The sequence below is a fragment of the Colobus angolensis genome, unplaced genomic scaffold, assembly GCF_000951035.1.
Source record: "Colobus angolensis palliatus isolate OR3802 unplaced genomic scaffold, Cang.pa_1.0 Scaffold133, whole genome shotgun sequence".
Lineage (NCBI taxonomy): Eukaryota > Metazoa > Chordata > Mammalia > Primates > Cercopithecidae > Colobus > Colobus angolensis.
In genome coordinates this window covers 2,184,829-2,200,086 of record NW_012114411.1, presented here as the reverse complement: position 1 = coordinate 2,200,086, position 15,258 = coordinate 2,184,829, and the positions used below count along the sequence as shown (strand labels likewise).

The 15,258-nt window shown below is 43.9% G+C and overlaps 1 protein-coding gene across 2 annotated transcripts in view; it reads left to right on the top strand.

Annotated features, from left to right (window-relative positions):
* BEND7 (BEN domain containing 7) overlaps nt 1-15,258 on the top strand; it is an 83,139-nt gene that overhangs the window by 11,148 nt on the left and 56,733 nt on the right. Inside the window, exon 1 of one of the 2 annotated variants that reach the window (XM_011934238.1) lies at nt 14,124-14,239. The exons of the other annotated variant lie outside the window; for it this stretch is intronic. The gene's annotated coding sequence lies outside the window, so the exon portion shown is untranslated. Of the gene's footprint in view, nt 1-14,123; nt 14,240-15,258 lie in introns of those variants that run through there. 2 annotated transcript variants of the gene reach the window in all.

The following is a 15,258-nucleotide window of genomic DNA, read 5'->3' as shown; positions in this document are numbered from 1 at the left end:
AAAAAAAAAAAAAAAAAAAAAAAAAAAACCACAAGAAAATCCCAATAGGACAACAAGTGCTTGCTTAATTTATTTGTTCCACTTGCTTCTTAAAGAACATAACCAGATATTCCAGTCAACACTTATTTTTTGTATGGTCACATATATCTTCAATGGACACTGAGAAATACAGTCTTTTACTTGAACCCTAAAATATAATGGCTTTTGGCACTAGAAATCTAAAAGCTTCCTTTGGTATCAACTCTTCCAAGCCTGTATGTACCCTGCTGTCATCTAGCCCGATCTCTTTGCATTTTTGTTTGCAGAACAATGTCTGGCACATTCTAGGAAATATCATAAATATTTGTTAAATAAACTTTTTTTTCCTTTGAGTTAGAGTCTCACTGTGTCACCCAGGCTGGAGTACAGTGGTGCAATCTCGGCTCACTGCATCCTTCACCTCCGATTCAAGTGATTCTCCTGCCTCGGCCTCCTGAGTAGCTGGCACTATAGGTGCGCGCCACCACGCCTGGCTAGTTTTTGTATTTTTAGTAGAGACAGGGTTTCACCATTTTGGCCAGGCAGGTCTTGAACTCCTGACCTCAAGTGATCTGCCCGCCTTGGCCTCCCAAACTGCTGGAATTACCGGCATGAGCCACCACGCCCAGCCTGTTTTCTATTTTATTAGGTAAAAGTCTCCCTCCTTTAAAGTCTAACTCTGAAATAGGATGCCCTTCTGTGCCCCTGTGTGTCACCAGTCTCCGTGCCACCCCTCTCCCCGGGCCTCGCAGACTCACATGGCACAAGGGACAGCACCCCTGGAATCTTGCAACGCTGGGGCCCTGGCGTGTGCTCTGCCGACCTCTTTGCCTAGAGTGACCTCGACTACCCTTGCCTCCATGATCTTTTCGTTGTCCTTCCAGTCTCAGCTTGAATTCCTTCAGGGCAAGACTCTGAGTGTTCAATGCTGTGTTCCTACTGTAGTATTCCTTGGCGCAGAGTAGACTCTTAATAACTGTTTTCGAATACATGAGTTCCATGTTAAGACATATTAAAAGGTAATGTGCCTCCAGTTATCAGTAGATCAGAGTGGGACGATTGAGATGAGGCCGTTTCCTTGTGCAGGATTGTCCCACACGACACAGGAGGTCTTCATCCCACCCTCCCCACTGCCGACCCACTGTCGGCAGTGTAAACGTACGTCAATGTTGATAGCACCCCATCTACACATTGAACCCATCAAACGCGCCCTCTGCGAATGTAAGCTACAGCATGGTCCTTAGCAGGCCAGGGTTGTGGGATCAGTCATTCTGAAGGGAATTTGACTTTAAACAGGAAAAAAACTATTCCATTGCCATCAGCTGAACGCACCTCCCTCATCCGTTGTCTCACAGATGCCAGGATGAAGGGGGAGCAGATGAGAGGCTGTGCTGAACAATGTGGCTGCATGACCATAGTTAGGAGAGAGAGGTCAAAGGGCACATTCCACTGGGGGTCAGGTGACTGTGCCTCATTTCTCTACAAAGGATAGCTTATCGCACGCATATTTGATAATATATTTTCAAATCATTACAAAGTTTAGACAGATTTTCTTTCAGTATTCCACACAACCAATATCCTTGTAAATAAGAATCCATAAAATTGTTTTCTTAGTATTGCATTTTTTTCAAACCTGCAGAAATATACCGGGTTATTCAGATTCCAAGGGGTTTACAATGTTTTTTACTTGAAATCAAATTTTATATCTGAAAGGTTAATGGAGAAAACTAATTATGCTGCTATCTGGTAACCAAATGTGTGATGAGACATTTGTCTCTGTAATTAACAGCAAGGAACTTTTATAGTTCCATAAAATCAAATGCTACATAGAGTATTCTGTGAGCATTTGTTTGGCCGAGGTGTCCAAAACAGAGATGTTTATGGATGATATAAACTTGAGCTGAAATGTAATGCAGGTGTCTGTGTCTCTCGCAGCATTTCTCATTGTTGAAATGGAAGCCAAAAGATTAATACCTTTACATTGTCATGATAAAATAAGTGATGTGTTCTTGGAACAGTGGAACGCTACATAAGTTACTCAGTAATTCCAAGAATTTATTCTGTTCCAGGAATAATATCCTTAATTTATTTTTACAGAAAAAGTTGATGCAATAGAATAGACTATGAAGTTGCTTGTGTGGTGAATGGAATTATATCTTTCAAGTATGACTTTACACCTACATAGGAAATGTACAGAACCCCACAAAAATGCAAGGTTCAGGTACCTCTTAAAAGTGAAAAGTCAGGAGATGTAAAAGTTAAGGTTCCTCTGTTGCATTAACTCATTCTCATTGCACATAGATAATTTTTTCCATTACCAGCAAGACTTTAATGGGTACCTTAATATGCACAGCATGAAATGTGGCTGAGGAGTTGCTGTAGGAATATTAGCTTTAGCGTTTCTCTACAAGTTCAGTGTTCCTCTTTTCAACTCTCCACTGGGAGGGAGAGCCTGGTGCCGGCACACAGTAGAGCAGGGTGGCCCAGGTCCGACCTAGCTTCCCTGGTTTACTTGATCATTCTGGACAGGCAGCTTTTTCTTCCCATTTGTTGAGGCAGGGGAAACTGAATTTCCCACCCATTATCTGCGATGAACTAGGAAGAAGATGGAGATGAGACATGTCCCTCGGGGAAGGCTTTCATGGGAATATGTGGCCGGATTTAGGCACCAAATGGCCTCTGCTTGCCACCCCGCTGCACACTCCACAGAAAGAAGGAGAACTGCACAGATGCCTCCGATGTGGGTTTATCTCATGCACGTCAGTGGTGGTGTTTTTCCATCAGCTTTCCTCAACCATATCTTCTCGTCATATCTGTTATTAGAATTGACGTTAATATATTCATATTGTAGATATTTATTGAAGCCACCATGCCATGCTGGGAGGTTGTAGAACCCACTAGGTTGTGATAAGAGAAATTAAGGATTCTGTGGGAACATGAGGCCTCCCAGGCCTGGGGAATTAAGGAATACAGCCCTTGAGAAAATGACCTTGAAACTGAGACCTGAAGGGCCAATCTGGTGTTGGGGCTGAGGACACGGAAGGGGCAGCGTGTGGGGACCAGCTTGTGAGACACAGGAAAAGGCCTTTGGCAGGGCCAGGGCTGCACAGACAGTCACTTCTTGGATTCTGATTGAACTGTTCTGAAGGGAGGCCTGGGCACTTATATTTTTTAAAAGTTGCCCCAGTGGTTCCCATGCGCAGCCAGACCCTAGAGCCAGACGCCACCGTAGAAGAGAAGAAATGTGGCAGGAGCCAGGGCAGGAGCAACGGCAAGGAGGCCGGGCCTCTCCGGGAGCTGCAGCTCCATCCTGGGGATATTGGCACTCCATGGAGGTCCGCAGTGTGACTCGATTTGCATTTTTGAAAGATCACTCTAGCTTCAGGGTGGAATAGAATGGGAGGGGAGCAGTCCTGAAGGCTTGTGGCAGTAGCCCCATGGAGTGATACCAAGAATGGGGTGGTGGTGGGGAGAAGCGATAGGATTCTAAAGTAATTTAGAAGTTATAAGAAGCGGGACTTGGTGACCAATTGGCTGTGGGAGAGAAGGAAAGAGGAATAACTCCTAGGTTTTTGGCTCGGACAGCTGAGTTGGCCCATTTACTAAGACTAGGGGATGGTCGTGATAAAATAACCTTTTTGGACATGATGTTAAGGTTGCTTTTGAGATGTCCAAGTGAGGCTATCTGGTAAGCAATTGGATGTATGGCTCTGGAGCCTTGAGGTGGAATCTGGGCTGGAGTCCTCTTGTACAGATAGTCAGTGGAGCCAGGAGAGAGGATGGGTGAATCCAGGAAGAGCATGGAGGGCAAGAAGACTGCCTAGGCCAGTGTCCTAAAACTGTGGACACCGAAGGCAATGTTTTGCACACCAGTGGTTGTGACCTGTAAGTAGGTCATGATATCAATTTAGTGAATTGTCACCGCCACTACAACAGTAACAATAGCAATAAGAAGAAGAAGAAAGAAAGAGAGTAGAATAGAAAACATCAACGTATACTGCATGCAGGGAAGGTAAATTCCTGGCACTGTCGTTAAGAGTTGTGTGCATGGCATACCTATCTGTATGTGTGTTCTAGGTCATCATGAAAAATGTATTTCTTGCTGTGAACCATGGTCAGAAAAGTTTGGAAGCCACTGATTTAAGTTACTGTTGCGTTAGTCCCAGCGATTTCCCACGAGATTCACGCAGGGAAGGGTGCCATCCATTCTCCAGGTCCCTTGGGCCCCAAGTTATCCAAATCCCTTGAGATCCTTGGAAGAAAAAGCCATTGTGAGTGTGATCTGTTTGTCATCATTATTAATAATATTTGCATTGAAAATGAAATTGTGCAATAGCATGTGTGTTTAACTCGGAACATTTTAAAAGTTTAAATGACTGAAGAAATATAATCCAGACGGTACTTAATGATGTTCATACTTAACTTATCCATAAGGTAGATGTGGAATTAACATCTCAGGAAGGAGGGGAGATTTGCATTTCTGTGTCAAGACTCTCTTAGAAGTTTTCTGTACAGGAGAGCAGAGGATCGGTGTTTCGACTTATATTGAAAAGAGCGCGTCTTTGCAAATAGTAAATTATGAACATTTTCTTGTCGAATGAAGGCAAGACTTGTGTTACTGCAGGAATTCAGAAGCAGCTCTTAATCTACAATCTTGTTCTATTTTTCCTAGGTGTATTGTCAGCCTTTGGAGACTTTTGCTGTGTGTTTCATAGAATCGTGAACACAAACTTTTATTTCACTTTTCTGAAGTTTTCATCTTTGGCTTTTGTAGAACTAACGTGCTTCACATGGACCAAGTTTCCAGTTTGTATTTTTCTAAGAGACAGGATCTCGCTATGTTGTCCAGGCTGGAGTGCAGAGGCTGTTCACAGGTGTGGTTATAGCATACTGCAGCCTTAAACTCCTGGGCTCAAGTGATCCTCCTGCCTCAGCCTCACAAGTATAAATTTCCAATTTAAAAGGAAACATCAGCCTCATTCTTCTTAGTTTGGAGCAGTGCAACTAAGTCAGAATCTGGAAAGATGGTTTGGTCCAGTGATTTCCTTGTTTCCACCATGTGTGCTAACATTCCTAGGTAGTTAAGGTACCAGCTAGTGCACATGGCACCCACATCTTGTTGTGACAGCTCCCTGGGCACTGGCTTGATGGTCTCATGAATGGAGCCCTTCCTGCCATTCAGCTAGTTCCTTGAGCAGCTTAGTAGAGCAGTGCAGCACAGGGACCCAGAAGCCTGATGCATCCAATGCAGGTCTCTGACCTCACAGTCTCTGTGTCTCCTGGGTAAAATGTGTACGTCAGTGCTCGAACCTCTTAGCTTGGTGTCAGGATTCAATGTAGGCAGGGTGCTTTCCAGAGGCCTGGTACATACTAAGTGCTCTGTAAGTGATATTAATAGCTTTAACACTCTTTCCCTTAAATACATCCAAATTCCTTTTAAGGATACGGGACTTGTAATGAGTTTCAAGAGAAAGTAGCCTTAGCATGTATTCCAGGGATTACAAAATATACCACACCCCAGCACCTCCCTGCTTGACTTTTCTTGCTGCCGTCTAGCTGCTGGTGAGTCAGTCGTTCCTGCCCAATTTCATTGTGACGTTTTCAGGTCCACAGCTACATCCACCAGTTGCCTTATACCCAGCTTGGGAGTACCACAAGGAAAAGTTTGTAAATAATTCTTCTAGATTATTTTTCCTCTAAAACAGTCATATATATTCATTTTGAAACAATTTTTTAAACAATTTATAAAGCTGAAAACAAAATAAAAAGTAAAAGATCCCAGCTGGTCTGAAGTGAGCAAGTTACCTCAGTTGATTGTTCATGGTGAGTTGTAGGTCAAACTCCTACTGTTTCCCCCTTCTCACTAATACACTTGAGTAGTTATTTGGGGTTTTGGGGTGGTTTTTTGTTTTTTTTTTGAGACGGAGTCTCACTCTTTTGCCCAGGCTGGAGTGCAATGGCGCGATCTCAGCTCACTGCAACCTCCGCCTTCCAGGTTCAAGCGATTCTCCTACATCAGCCTCCCGAGTGGCTGGGATTACAGGCGCCCACCACCACACCCAGCTAATTTTCTTATTTTTTTAGTAGGGATGGGGTTTCACCATGTTGACCAGGCTGGCTTTGAACTCCTGACTCAAGGGATCCATCCACCTCGGCCTCCCAAAGTGCTGGAATTATAGGCGTGAGCCACTCTGTCCAGCCCTTGACTAGTTTTTTTTTTTTTTTTTAATTAAAAATTTAAAAAATCTCGTCCCAATCACACTCTCCAGTGGTAACCCCTATTACCAATAGAGGTGTATGTGAAATATGTGTGTGTGTCACAGAAAAAGAAAATAGAATTATGCTATATAACGTGTTGCAACTTTTTTCACTTAACCTAATCTTCATTTATTTCACCCATATTGACTGCCTATTTGGAGCCAGGCAGATTTAGCCCCTAGTTATCCTGTAGTGAACGAGATGATCGTGATCTCAGCTTTCTTGAAGCTAATACTTTGTCTTTCACACACTTCCAAATGACTCTAGAAGGGTCTATTTCACTCTTTACAGATATGAAATGATATAATTGCATTTTACTGCTGTACCATAATTCACTAATCTAATATTCTGTTGATAAATGTTTACATTGTTCCCAATATTTCCCCTGTAAAATTATGCTGTAGTGAGTATTCACAGGTACTTGTTGGAATATTTCTGTAGGATAAATTTTGGTAAGTGGAATTGCCATATTCTACCCCAAAAAGGTTTTGTCGAATTACATCCCTACCAACAGCATATGAGAGTTACTGTGACCCTAAATTATCACCAAAAATGGCCTTTTTGAATCTACAATTACATAAAAAGGAAAAGAATTTTATGTTAATTTTCATTACATTAATAATTAGGGAGATAAAATACTTAAAATATGTATTGATCATTTTTTCTCTTGTGAATTACACGTTCATGTCCTTTGCCCAACATCATTAGTATTTATCATCTTCTTTATTGATTTATAAGACCTCTTCCATGCATTTGAGATTTAACTCTTTGACTTGATCATTCTTGAATATTACTCAAAGTGGTGGTTTCAGACCTAGTTGCTTAATGTTATATGCAATCACTCATCAGGGAACACTGGACAGCCATGCTATATTGATTATAAAATAAAACTTTGCTTTCCATGATATAAGAACATTTGAAGGAGAAATAAGTAGACAAAAGTCTTTGAATTCACTGGGTAGTTCTAACTGTGTCCTATTGCTCTTACAAAAACCTTCATTGATCTCCTGTCACTTTGAGGATAAAGTCAAAGTGTCAGAATCCTTTTGTTTTTGACTTTGCCCCGTTCATTGCCTTAAGTCCAGCTAAGTTCGCTGGTTCACCATTGCCCACTTCACTTCTCTCTTGCCCTCAAGCTTTGTTCAGTGCCGTTCTCTTTTCTCCTCCCCAAAGTGCCGTGGAAATGCTAGTGTTGTTTATTGACCACCTCCAGTCTTGCCATCTTTGTGAGGTGTAGTCCTCCCAGGGTAAAATGATCTGTTTCTCTCTGTAACTCCTGAAACACTTGTCACTTACATGATTTCTAAGGCATTGATCATGCGTCCCCTTAGTTTTGTCTGTTCAGTCATGGACACCGTACCTGTGCTTCTAGGAAGTGTAGCTGGCGATGCTGAAGAGCCTGACTCGCAGGCACCAGCCCTTGCCCTGGGATGGGCCAGCCCACCCACCCCTAGCCTTGCTTATCACGTGGCAAACATGTAATCGTGGGTGCCCAGTGCTGGGGTCCAGGGTCCATAGGAAGCTGCACATCTTGGTGGGCAGAAGATTGTTTTAAAATTAAATGCAAAAACACGAAGAGTGTAGGACAGTACTTGCATTTACTTTTTAAGAGAAAATATAAGGACATCTAAGAAAATTATTTGTTCCTTATTCCCCTCCCAGGACTCTGCCTCTAAACTTCTCATAGATACTTACTCTCCTTTGGCTTTCTGTGTTCTTTGAGGGAAAAGTTTGAGAAGCTGTGTGATAGCTCATTTTGCACAGCTGTTTGTTGTTTCATTTCCTGGTATTTCTTTGCTCTTTTTGACCCTAAATGCCCATCTCAAGCCGTTTGTGCCTTTTTGGCTTTCAGCGCCTGTTTTCCCACTAGGATCCTTGGTGTTCCTTCTTGGTACCTGTCCTGGCTTCACATCTTCAGCCATGATTACAAGGTGCTCCTGCCCCCTGGCTGTGGTTGACCCCTGTGCTGCTTAGACCTGCCCGTCCATCAGAAGAGTGCCATTATACTCTTAGAGCTGTGTACATACTCTTTTGTCTCTTGTGCTAGGCTATCAACTCCTGAAGGGAAGAGACTGTGTATTATATATATTTTTTGTTACATTGTGTCATATTTAGTAGTAGTACAGTAAATATTTATTAAGTGGATGAGTAAACCTGATAGTATCTCAACAGATTTGAAAGGATCTTAGCTGTCCTTTAAATGTAAATGCCATGTATATGTTGGGCTGCTTCATTATTTTCTACCTGTAGTTCTCAGCTGAACAGGACCCTCAAGCACGTGGAGATATATTTGTGCCTAGATACGCCTTTTCATAGTATTTGATTCATCCAATTAAATGATTCTGTGGCCACTTTTTGGCCTTTTCTGTGGCATTCAGCCTATGCAGTGTGGAGCCTTGGAGTTCTTGAGCATCCTCCAAGGGCAGCTTCAGGAATCGGATTCGGGCACAGTCTCCTCAGCAGAGCTTTGCTCTTATTTATTTATTGGGGTTCCACTTTAGATTGCACTTCGAAGAAAAAGGGCTTGTTTGGAAAACCATTGCCCTGTTCCATAGACTGATGCTTCTCACACCACTGTTGGCTGAGTTTGACTCCCAGTCTTGTGTGTCCCTCATAAACATGGCGATTGTCCCTGCAGGCTGCCAGCTGGGACCTTGATAGCATCTGCATGTTAATGGGGTCTGGAAAGAGGTGCCAGCCTCAGGTCCTCAAAGCACGGGGTCTGCTTCAGATTCCTCTTCTTTCAGCTCAATTGTGGAGGTTGTGCAGAGAGCTGCCCGCAGGCCTGAAGGCCCCGGCTCTGTGCTCCCACCCATCTCGCATTTGACAGGCCGCGCATCAGTCTATCCACAGCATGGCTCCATGCCAACCTCTACGAGTTTTTAAGAGGAAATATTTTGGACCATATAGTATAATCCTGGTCATCTTATTATTTCTCACTGATAAACTCTTTCTCTTTAACATGCCGTTACCCACCCCCTAAAAAAATGCAAGGAGTTTTAAAAGCATTTTTCTTTAAAATATGTTCACCGTGTTGTGCAACCATCTCCAGAGCTTTTTCATCACCACAAACAGAGACGCATCCTCATTGTCACCTCTCCTGCAGATGCTTCTGCACTGTTTCTGGTATTTACGAACTGGAAAGGCCAGCTCTTTAAGACCATCTGTGGCCCCACCTCCAGGCTGGAAGCTGCATTTTCAGTTCATTGTTTTTCTTGTTGATAAAGAACAATGTCCTACCCATAATACTGCCTAGTATATTTAGAGATAATTAAGTCACTCAGTAGCCATTTATTTATTAGTAAAAGAACCCAACCCCCCCGCCCTCTTTCCTTGTTCCTTTAATCTGTTCAATTGGCTTTTTCATTATCTCCTCAAATTTCTCAATGGCCTCTTTAATATAGGACAAAACGGGACATGATAGTGTAATACTCAGTGTAGCGGTCGGATTGGACCCCACTTCTTTCAGATGCCCTCAGTCCATTCTGCTCAGGTAAGTCGCCGAACATGGCACCCCTGAGTGATGGGTTTGAGACTGGCGCAGGGAGAGAGAGTCAGTCAGTTCTGATCAAGAGGACAGTTGCCTCAGGGGTTGGGAATTCAGGAGGGATAGGTTTGACTCGCCTTACCAGCTTGGAATCATATGAAGTCATATCTTTTTAAGTATTTACTAATAAATGAACATTTTGAGTTCTCTACATGCTAGATTAGTAGAAGATCTAGTATCTCTCTGTAAGATGTCCTCCATCCCCCAAATTATCCATGACCCTCAGGGGCTTACTCAGTCCAGAGGGACCAGCCTACTAACAGATAGAACCGAAATATGGCTTCATGCTCAACCTCATGCACCTGGTAGCTGCGTTTTCTGTTGCCTGCTTTTGTCCATATTTTTGTCATCAAAACTAGACTCCACATCTCCACTCCCTTGCACGCATCTTTTTCCAGTTCTCCTATTGGTGTTTATCTCTATTCAGTGACCCAAGCTGGAAACCTTGGGGTTATCGCCTCCACCCCCTGCAAATCCAGCTAATCCTAAGCCCGTTTGATTAAACTTCTTCAGTGTTTCTCTCTCCATCTCTCTCCATTTCCACCCTGAAAATCCTGATAGACTGATGTCGCCATTCACAGAGCCTTCCGTGATAACATTCTAGCCAGGTTGCTCTATGCCATACCAGTTTCACCATAATTTTGCCAGAATTGTTTTTGTATAGGATATATCTGATTATTTGCTATCCTTATATGAAAAGACACCTGAATCTTAAGTTACCCAGCCTGATAACCCATTGGCTCCAGTGTACAATTCTTCTCCCTTCACCCTGCACATGGTGCCCTAGCGGGGTGGCCTCACTATGCGCTCCAGCTCCATTGCCTGCCTCATCTCCTATGAATCTTAAACTCCTGGCTCACGGAACTGCTGCTTGGGAAGAGGGATGCAAGGTAATACACCTCTGTGAGCTTCCTCCAGGGGTTAAAAGAGCAATGTTTTGGGGAACAAGAGGAAAGCCGAGTCTCCTCCGCAGCCTCAAGGGAAGGGAGAATGAATAATTTTTCTGTGGGGGCCACAGGGAAGGCAGGATCCACAGGAAAGAGGCGAGTCTAGCTTAGCAAGGAAGCAGAACATGCCGTCTGCAACCAGGGAGGCAGTTTACCAAGTAGAGTTCCAGGGCACACAGTTAAAAGAGGCAGGGGTCAGCGGGCCAGGAAAACCAGGACCATTGTTGGAAGCAAGAAATCAATATAAAGGGATTCAGGTAAGAGATGTTGAGAAAGCTGGTGTACCTTCCAATTTGTACCCGATGATCTTTGTATCTCTAGAGCCTAGGAGTTGCTTGATAAATATTTGTCAAATAATTTATTTCTGATACATTCTCATTCTTTCCTGTTATTTGTTTACTACCTTAATGTTGCATTCTGGACTTCATTCTGTTTTTGATAAGCCAGTTTTTTTCAATTATTTAAGAAAGATTCATGGAATGCCTGCTGTACGTCAGCACTGGTACATTTGTAGGGCACAGATAGGGGTGACTGTTACCAGGAGTTTTCCTAATAAGGAGGCATATAGATGGGCACACATGCAACTGCTTTGTCTTAGATGGAACTCTTTAAGTTTCATTATTAACTTAACTGATCACATGGTCCCCAGCAACCACCAGAGGCCCAGACAAGTGCCAGCAAGAGATCTACAAGCACGGGTCCCTTTGGGGCCAGCTACCAGTCAGGGGTCCGATTGTGGGCCTTTAATGACACTAGCACAGTGTGAGAGTTTAAGAAGTTTTGGTACTTACGGACCCCGGGGGATATAGCACACCCCTGGAGGCCACACACACGCAGGCCAGAGCGCACAGGCAGAGGAGAGAGAAGAACCCATGGCCAGTACCTTATTGGGTCCAGAGCGTTACCCACACAGGTTTCCCGTAGGGAGCTGTAATTCATGGGTTGAAAGCGAGAAGGCAGGGGTTGCAGGAGGTCATGCCGCGACTGAGAGGGAGTCATTGTGGCATATCTGCACGGTCCACCTGGAGTGCAAGGGCCAGCAGGCTGCATCTAGCTGTCCTATAGGGAGTTGGTCACCAGGCAGCAGTTGTATAAAGCAGATGTCTGGATCGACCACATTGAGGAACCGGGGGTGCAGTGAATAGAACTGGAAATTGTCAAAAGTGACAGAGCCTTGCTTCTGGAATGAAAAACTCCCACTTATATTTAAAATGAGTGCCAAGGCAACATAAAATTATGAGCATTCGTTGCACTCTCTGTTTGTTTGTTACCATCTTTTATCATGATTACTTGTGAATAATCATGTTCCACGTAGTGGATCCTTCTCTCTTAGCCAAGTTAAGGGAGACCTTGGGTGGTGACTTCTGTGTTGCCCTCACATTGATCAGATCCTACAAGACTGTGTGTCATAAATTCTCTGTGTAAAGGAACGTGATCTAGTAGAGTCTTGATATTTAGTGAGGGGGAGAATCCCGCATACAGTCTTTTTAGATCTTGTCCAAGAAATATAGTTACTAAACTCTCCAAAGGATTTCAGGCTGCCAATAAGGTAGCCACGTGGCATGGATCCATTTAAGTAAGATTTCTTTTTGTTAGTTTTTCTGAAAAGGATTCAGCTTCTTGGAAAGAGATCAGGGAAAATGCACAGGTTTCCTTATAGCGTCCTGTTTCGCTAGAGAGCTCATTGCTTCAAAGAGCTTCCTTTCCCTGGTATCTATATCTGGAGAAGTCATTGACTAATTATAACTGGAAATACCAATGGAAGTCAATGAATACTTCCAATCTCAATCTCCTATATACTCACCAATTTTTTTTTTTTTTAATTTATCAAAGAACTTGGGTTCCACTATGATAGAAGCAGCCCATCTTCCGAAAAGGACACATGTGACTTCTAGAGCCACGAAGTGCTTGGTTAACACTTTGGTGACGATGAAAATCCTGTGCCCCTCCTGGACTACCATGTGCCCCCCGGGTTATGGTTCAGACCGTTGCTTTAGGATTTAGGAAACTAGAGAATATTCAGCGACTTGTCTCGTATCCAGTAGCAAGTGGGGGTAGTTAGGAGGCGAGTCCAAGTGTAGGTGTAATAGCCCGGCCTGTCCTTTTCCCCACTAACACTACCCCACACTCAACTGAGCTTCCACAGTTCAGCCTGCTCGTCTGCTCCCAGCACCCACTGTCCCCAGTTTATTTAGGTTGACTCAGGTTTTTGTCATTGGCACTTTGAGTCTTCAGGCCTCGTTTCTGATCCTCTACCCCATCTGCCCCAAATGTGCAAGGAAGCCTCTTTCTTCCTGTCTGCCAAAGCCTGTCACTCATCATCCCCTGCTGTGGGGTGGAGCCCCGGGACTCCCTCCTCCTAGGCAGCAGCTGCAGGGGTGACCTGCTCAGCTGCTCCTGCTGCTTGGTGAAGAGAGTGCGATTCAGTAAACCCCAGAGACCATTCCTGAACGTCCCGTCATCCCCCCTAAGAAACTTTCCCCACTCTGCCCTTCTTCAGCCTCCCCTGCCGCCTCTCAGCTCACCTCTCAGCTCACCTCTCAGCACAGACTTCTGCAGTTACTGCAGTTTTCTGTGTTCCATCCTTTTAGTTGTTGTTGGGTTTTTTTGTTTGTTTGTTTGTTTTTTGAGATGGAGTCTCACCCTGTCGCCCAGGCTGGAGTGCAGTGGTGCAACCTCGGCTCACTGCAGCCTCCACCTCCCAGGTTCAAGTGATTCTCCTGCCTCAGCCTCCTGAGTAGCTGGAACTACAGGCGCGCTCTGCCATGCCCGGCTAATTTTTCTATTTTTAGTAGAGATGGGCTTTCACTGTGTTGGCCAGGCTTGTCTCAAACTCCGGATCTCAGGTGATGCGCCCATCTCAGCCTCCCAAAGTGCTGGGATTACAGATGTGAGCCACTGTGCCCGGCCCTGTGTCCCATCCTTTAAAATGTGCCACAGTGAGCTAAGCCATGAGCTTACTTCCTCTGAGGATGGACCTGCTTCTGGCCTTCTGCGCTCTTCCTTTCAGCACTGTTGCTTCCTCCTCAGTACCCCCACGTCCTGATTTTTTGTGTATTTGTTTCATTTTGTTTTGCCTTTGGGAGACATGTTTCTGCACACGACAGGGGCGGCCCACTGCCAGAACCACTCACACCTGCCACCTTCCTCGCCCGTCACCACCTGCAGCTTAGGATGCTGGTTGTCAAAATGAAAATACAAAGTTACGGAAAACTCAGGTTGTATTTTCAGCCATGTACTTTTCATAGGCATAAGTGCTGGAACTCTGAAACTGAGGTCATGACAAAGCAGATTTGCCCTCAGAAGGTTCCAAAATCCTTATGACACCTTCCTGTTCCTAATGGTAGCATTGTATCCTAGCATTCTGTCTACAGAGTGGAGGCAGGACCTTTGACAGGAGACACATCCCTTCTCCTGTGATGTGTCAGTTAGCGTGGAGAAGCAAGCTGACATGGACTCGAGAGCCAGGGTGGGTGTCTGCCCCATGTGTTCTGGCTGTGACTGCTCTTTTCAGGGAACCTGGGGTCGGGGGAGGCGGCCACCAACCTGTGTCAGCGAAGGCCAGTCTCTGCACAGCCTTCAGTGCAGGTGCGCCTGGCCTGATGGGGAGGGCTGTGAGTGGAAACCACACAGAAAAGATGCCTCCTTTTGCTTGAATTGTGGTGTTAACTAGCCGGGAATGTATGTGTCTGGTTGCTGAAATTAATGCCGCATTTGCCTGCGGGCTTATCTTTCAGTATTCCTCTGGGACCTCTTCCAGACACACCCTGTTCCATAGCCTCTTAAGAGAGTAGTAAATTTTGCTGACTCTGCATTATTTAAATTTCACTTGGTCATTCATTCTCATAAAATCTGGAATATGATTTATTGTTTATACATTGTAATTTTCACAGGGGTTGGAGGTAGAAATAGTTTTTTCTCAAATTAGAATATTTCTCCTCTCAAGCATATGCCAACAACACATAGCAATATTGTAAATTTGGAAATCTGTGTTATTTCTCTGTTTACCCATGTTCAGTTAGACAGAATTAATATATTCTGTCATGTTTTTAGTATCATTTTTAAAAACTAAAGATATTTACTTCAAAATAGTGAACAGTAAATTCAAAATAACCTTCCTTATTTAGTAACATAACACATATATTAATAAGCTAAATACCTAACTTGAAAGCACAAAATGGCTAGGTTATTGTGCAGTTAGCAGTTCTACAGCAAAACTTGGATTATATGATCCTAAGTGCATTAAAACATCATTATATTGAATGTGCTGTATTTACTTGTAGGAGCTGTATTTTTCCTAACAGATGCTGTCTGTTAGTCTTTTCTTTCTCTTACAGTTTAAATTTCAAGCATTTATTAGAGTAACTGCACTAATGTTTACACACACATACCCTGGCCTAAGAATTTTTTTTTTTTTTTTGAGACAGGGTCTGCCTCTGTCACCCAGGCTGAAGTGCAGTGGCATGATCTCAGCTCACTGCAACCTCT